The sequence below is a fragment of the Pinus tabuliformis genome, chromosome 6, assembly GCF_031772625.1.
Source record: "Pinus tabuliformis cultivar Carrire ecotype Pingquan chromosome 6, CPIR1, whole genome shotgun sequence".
Taxonomy (NCBI): Eukaryota; Viridiplantae; Streptophyta; class Pinopsida; order Pinales; family Pinaceae; genus Pinus; species Pinus tabuliformis.
Window position 1 is genome coordinate 1706273261 of NC_142292.1, and position 6783 is coordinate 1706280043.

The following is a 6783-nucleotide window of genomic DNA, read 5'->3' on the forward strand; positions in this document are numbered from 1 at the left end:
GCTATGATATTGAAAAAGATTCAAATCTCACTTTGATTGTACATCTATGTGGAGGAATAATCATCCTCAAAACAAACCCTCTACTTCAAATGCTCAAAACCCTCCATTGTCTAATACATATATTTGTAAAAGTGTCAAAGTTGGATTCCTTTAAGCTAAAAGTTATAGAACTACTTTCATTATCTGAGTCATCTTTAGTAATTTGCAAATTCAATATTGGTTTCTCATGTCTTACATTACACTTATACTAATGAATCTACACTTATACCAGTGAATCTATTCAATTTAAACAAAAAAATATATTCAATTTAAACCCAAAAAAAATATGAGATAGGTTTATTCTCCAAGGATTGATTTAATATTGAATTTTCAATTTGAATTGATTGTGAAAAAACAATTAATAAACATTTTGATTTTATGAAAATTTTGATTTTTTTTATTACCCTGCTCTTTAATTTAAGAAGCAATTCAATAAAACATAAATAAAATATACAATGTACCATTAATCCACATTGGTGTTTTCACCATTTTTAACACTATGTTCACTAATACATATTCACACGCTAAAGTGAAGGTTCAAGTTTTAGTGAGAGATTCCTATATACTCTCTAAGAATCAAATTCAAATCAAATTTTGAATTGAAGATTTCATCACCCAACCATTTGCAAGGTATCATCTAAGAAACACGCTAAAGTGAAGGTTCAAGTTTTAGTGAGAGATTCCTATATACTCTCTAAGAATCAAATTTTGAATTGAAGATTTCATCACCCAACCATTTGCAAGGTATCATCTAAGAAACACATCACTTCAATGTTTGTGATAAGATTTTCCATGGGTGGATAAGGCTTCCTAGTGTTCTATTGATCACATTTATGTTAATCTCTTCATCATTTATAATGCCAAGCTTGCTTTTGCATTAACAACAAATCAACCGAAGCAAAGGCCGTACTGTTAGGGAGATATTTCTGTATACCCTTTAAAATCTCTTAACCAGGAATTCCATCATCCATTCATACGTAAGATTGCACACACGTGTCACTTCAATGTTTGTGATAAGGTTTTCCATATCTACATAAGGATTCCCAGCCGTTTATTTGTCACATTTATATTAAACCAAAGATTTGATAGACATGTCATGAAGATTTGATAGATATGTCACTTCCATGTCTGTGATAAAGGTTTTCCATAACTACATAAGGATTCCCGGCCGCTTATTTGTCACATTTATATTAAACCAAATCTATTTAAGAATTAACAAAGAAATCTGCAAATTAAAATGAAGTTTGGAGCAGGAAGGAGATATTCGTATATAATCTTCATGAATAAGATCCTATAACCTTACACATTGTAATATTCTATCTAAATTTTTTAACTTAAGAAGTAATACTTTATCTAAAAATCTTAACTGAAGAAGAAGTTCAAAAGAATAGATTTAATACATGTTTAATCTTCAGGAATACGATCCTATAACCTTATACTTTGTAATATTCTATCTAAAAATCTTAACTTAAGAAGTAATATTCTATCTAAAAATCTTAACTGAAGAAGAAGTTCAAAAGGATAGATTTAATATATGTTTAATGTTGTGAAGTTTGCATGTCATAACATAATACATTGTAATAGTCTACCTAAGAATCTTAACTTAAGAAGAAGTTCAAAAGGATAGTTTTAAACACATGTTTAATGTTTTGAAGATTGCAAGTCCTAACATAATATATTACTTTGGAATGGATCGTACAACATAAATGTGTTTTTATCATAGTATATTATTTTGTAATGGAGATACTATAGTGTTAGAAATTTTTTTTTAGGGATGGTAGGAAAATGATGTGTTTTTACTTTTTAATTAATAATAATAATACTAATTTATTAATTTTTTTAAATAAATTATATTTAAATTTTGAAATTTTTAATATTAAATAATAATTTAATTTTATGATTATTATCAAATTATACTTTAAATTAGTAAATGAATTTTTTCTACAAGCTAAAATACTTTCATTTATATAACAATTTGATTATCAAAATTAATCAAAATATATCTAATATATTCTTATAAAGTTGAACTTACACATGTTTTTAACCATTAAATTTATTCATGATTTTGAAAAAAAAAAATATCTAATTTATTTGGTCTAAAAAAATATAATATCAAATTTTTTTTAAAGCAAAATAGCTATAAAATTTTGAAAGATTTTTTAATCAATTTACCTAAATTTAAAAAAAATAATTATTTCAATCACAAATTTAAGTTGTGAAATTCATAATCACTGTACAAAATTTTTAAATGCTAAATCCACATATACCATCATGAGCGGCCAGAATATAAAATTACTCCAGCACATTTTAATGGACCAAAAAAATAAAATTACTCCAAAAACATATATCATTTTCAGAAGGGCTAAACTAAAACCTGAATTCCATAATTAATATAATTGTAATTTTCAGACCACGCCTAGCTGAAAACGTAAACTCCATAATTAAAATGATTACAAAATAAGTATATTAGTTACAATATACAGCTATACTTACCAATTAGATTTAGATCACAGAAGTTACGCCAGCCCAGATTGTTAAGTAATTAAAGTTGTGAAAAGTAGCCTGGTTGTAGGCTGTAGTGAGTCAACCCTGCAATGAATTTGACGCTGCGAAGGAGAGTGTCACAGAAACATATCTGGCCGTCATGTGTTTGATGGCTAAACCAGAACGAAGTAAAAATGGAGACAGGAGCAGTACAAGTTAGAGAAGCGCTACTACGATGGAATAATGGGCGCCTCCTTTTTTCCAACAACAACAGGAAAACCACCCTTCATGCGCGCGGTCAAGCTGTGAATGAGCTTCGGAGTTCCCACAGCCGAACACTCAATAGGCTGCAATCTGAACATGGAAATCACAGTCGCCGCAACATACTTCATCTGAATAAACGCCATGTCTTTGCCCAGACAGACCCGCGGGCCACCATGGAAGACTGCGAACTTGAAGGGACTCTGCGGGACGAAATGGCCATCCTCGTTCACCCACCTTTCGGGCTTGAATTGCAGACAGTCGGCACCCCAGATGGCGTCCATTCGACCCATGGCGTACGGATGGTAAGTCACCCGATTGCCTTTGCCCACGAAAGTCCCGTCGGGCAGGACGTCGTTGTGGAGGGCGTGCCTGGAGTCCAAGAGGACCGGCGGATAAAGTCTCATCGATTCGCAGATTGAGGCGTGCAGGTAATGCATGCTCTGCAGATCCTCGTATGAAAATACCAAGGGATTTCCGTCCCGTTTGGCTTCGGGTTTGACGGCCATGAGACGGGTTATCTCTTTGTGTATTGCTTCTTCGACATGGGGATGTGAGGTGAGGAGCCAGAAGAACCACGTTAGTGCAGCCGAGGTGGTGTCTCTGCCGGCCAAAACGAAACTGATGATGGAGTCTCGAAGAAATTCTTCGGAACGATAGGCGTCGCGTTCGGGCAGATCGGCTTGTAGGTTGGCGAGCCCCATGAATCTAGAGAGCAGGTCCTGTTTGCAGGGAGCGCCGCTGGCGATCTCCTGTCTGCGTTGCAGAATAACATCCATGGCGAAGTGGTGCACGGCCTCCACCGCTCGTGAGAGGCGCCTTTCTGAGCCAACGTTAAGCATCCTCTTTATCTTCCACACCAACGAGATCGGCTCAGTGGACCTCCGAGCGCTCAGCTCCGTCGCCACATCGAAAGCCTGCGAGAATTCCGAAACAGGAAGGCTCCCATCCAGAAAAGCCGGATCGACCCCGAACGCAACTTTGCATATATTATCAAACGCAAAACGCTGCAGAATATCCTGCAAATCCAAGCAACTACCCCGCTCGCTCGCCTCCTCTAGAATTGGCAAGAGTCGATCCGTGACAGCCTCCACGACATGTAGAACGAAATTGCGGATAGAGTGGGTATTGAACTCGTAGCTGGCGACCTTCCGCTGCAATTTCCAGGCGTCCCCATCAGAATTGAAGATACCATTCCCCAACAGATCGTGGAGAATGGCCGTGAAAGGCTCGCCCTTGGTATAATTGTCGAACCGCGTCTTCAGCATGTGCTCTACATTCTCCGGATTCGCCGTCACAACTGTTCGAACGCATCCGAGTCGCTCCACCACGATGGTCTGCGTGGGGGATTCTGAAAGCATCTGGGCGTACCATTCTAATTGCCTGCTTCGATTCCTCCAAAACGCAAACAGCGAACCCACAACCGGATACCGTCTGGGTCCGTTGATCACCGTTCTGCATAATCTAAATCCTCCATTAATGTACAGAAATACCACGCAAAACACCAACGGCACCGAAACCGCCAACACATAGAGGAAGACCATTAATATGAAATCCGGCCTCTGGATCTGCGGTGAACGTAAAACTAAAGATTCCTCCATGATGTTTCGCCACTCTTTCTTGCGCTCGCAACAAGAAGCTTCCGCTTCCGCTCTTATTACGACGGACCTGACCGGGGTTTTGATGGTGAGGTTCCTAAATATATCAAACTAACCAGCTTTACCTAGCCTGTCTGTCTGTGAGATTCGCTAACTAAAAGTCATTCAAGATTTATCAGCAACTTAAATCTGAAATTAAATGCAGCACGGATTTCACGTGCGGCAAATTTTTCGGAGGCCACCCTGCACACAAGTTTTGGGTAAGATCAGGACCACATTTGGCAGTTGGTTTAACACAGGGGGCACCAGGAAGCACGCATGCGTATGGCTTGCCTGCTGCCTACAACACTCAGCTACCCAATATTGAAAAGTCTTCCAGCCAGCTAACATCCATCCTCTCTCAATCAATTACACGTGTTTGAATTGACCACGTCTTTCGGCTTCATTATTTTCGTTTGACTTTTACATATTCATTCATAAAAAATTATTAGAGGGAATTCGATTGGATAAGGAGATCAAATTAACGGATGTTAAAACTTTTTAGCGTTTTTCTGTGGCAGTCCTCTATACAGATAGTTTTTTCGCCTAAAATTATAGAGATTGTGAAAATTCTCTAGGGATTTTTGTAAACTCAGGTTATTTTACTTTAAGATTTTGAATGATTTATATTTTTTTAATAGTGTTGAATGTATTTTTACTATCAAAAATATGATTCATCGAAAATATGATTTAAATAAGACTGCTATAAAATTTTTTGAAATTTTTTTATCCAAATTCCAAATACTTTTAACCTCCAAATAATGCTTCCAATATTTTTTTACCAAATATTAATTTATGTAATTTAAACCATAATTACCTCATATTTTTTTTTTGCTAATTTCATATATATATTTTACCCCATATTAATTTGTATTATTTAAATTATACATACCATATACAACAATACTCCCCCCCAAAATAAATAAATAAAAAATTCGACGTTACAGTTCAGTTTATAAATTACTTCATCAATTAGTTCGTCAATTCGGTACCGAGGATATCTTCGCGGATTAATATAGCGAGGTACCGAGGTACAGATTTCTCCCGAACCCATGAAATGGCATGCGGTTAAGTTAATAAATAATAGAGCTGGGTATTTTTACAACGAGATAAAAAAATTAATAGTGTGTTTTAATGAAATATGTCAAGTAATATATGTGTATATAATAATTATATTATAAGTTGTTTAGAGGATGGATATATCTAAATTAGAGTAAGAATAATATAGGTTATAAATTATTTATAAGTTGAACATTTATTAAATTTAAATGAAAATAACGTAGGAAAGAAATTATATTTTGTTGGCGATAGATTTTTTTAATTGTGATTTTTTAGTAAGTTTAAAATTATAAAGTTTAATGATGATGATGGTTAACGTCCGCTGAGACCAAATAATGATCTATCGGACCTAAAAAGACATTATTTATTTTGATTTAAGATTTTATTCCTATGCTCAAAAAGCTTGGAGAGAAGCCTCCCGAGTTCACTATAAGTTTGGCATTGTAAAAGGCTAGGAAGGCCAGTATTGTAACAAAGGTTGTGAAATTGAGATCTAATGTGGTTGTATGCAGGGCACTCTAAGAGGAAGTGGTTTTCATCCTCGATGCTCCTATTCTCACAAATATGGCAGATCCTTTCCATCCATGGCGTTTTAGGAACTGCCAGCGGCCAGTTTCACTATGGAGCTCATGAGAATTCGTTCTAATCTTTGCTATATTAATTTTCTTCTTTGAGCTAGTTAGAATAGAGAGATACTTTTGATCTTCAAGGGTGGGGTTGATGACCTTCTTATAATAACTTAATTTTCTTTTAGACGCTAAATCTTTCTCACACCACAATTTTTCTTTGAACTTAGAAGTAACAATATCTTTAATGTTATTTATGTTTTGCAAAGCATCATTCTCATTGATCTCCCAATAGTTTAACCAGGCCCTTGTGTCCTTATGCCATCCTCGGTTAAGCCTTAGGTGATTTTGGCTGGAATTTAAAGCTAGCTTAGGAAGTCTATGATTGTCTATGTTATTGAGCTTGTGCTTGTACAACAAAAACTTGAGCATAGCTAGGCTCTCAATAGGAGAAATACCTGCTTCTATAAGGAGAATAGGATAGGGTGTATTACTTTTAATTTTCAGGTTATAAGTTATAAAACGCTTCTGGATTTGCTCAATCTTCCTCCATGATTCTCTGGAGATGTTGCAACCCCAAACTTCACAGCCATATAAGATAACAGGAGTGACTAAAGTTTCAAAGAGGAACTTCTTTTTATCCCACATTACGAGGTTTGCTGTTTTACAATTATTTTCAAGACCAAAATAAGCTTTCCATCCCCCATTGATCCTTTTCTCAATGCTATGGTTCCAGT

At 35.6% G+C, this 6783-nt stretch overlaps 1 pseudogene; it reads right to left on the minus strand.

Moving 5' to 3' along the window:
* Positions 1–2456: 2456 nt before the first annotated feature.
* On the minus strand, positions 2457–4428 carry LOC149265558 (cytochrome P450 94B3 pseudogene; annotated as a pseudogene).
* Positions 4429–6783: the final 2355 nt, after the last annotated feature.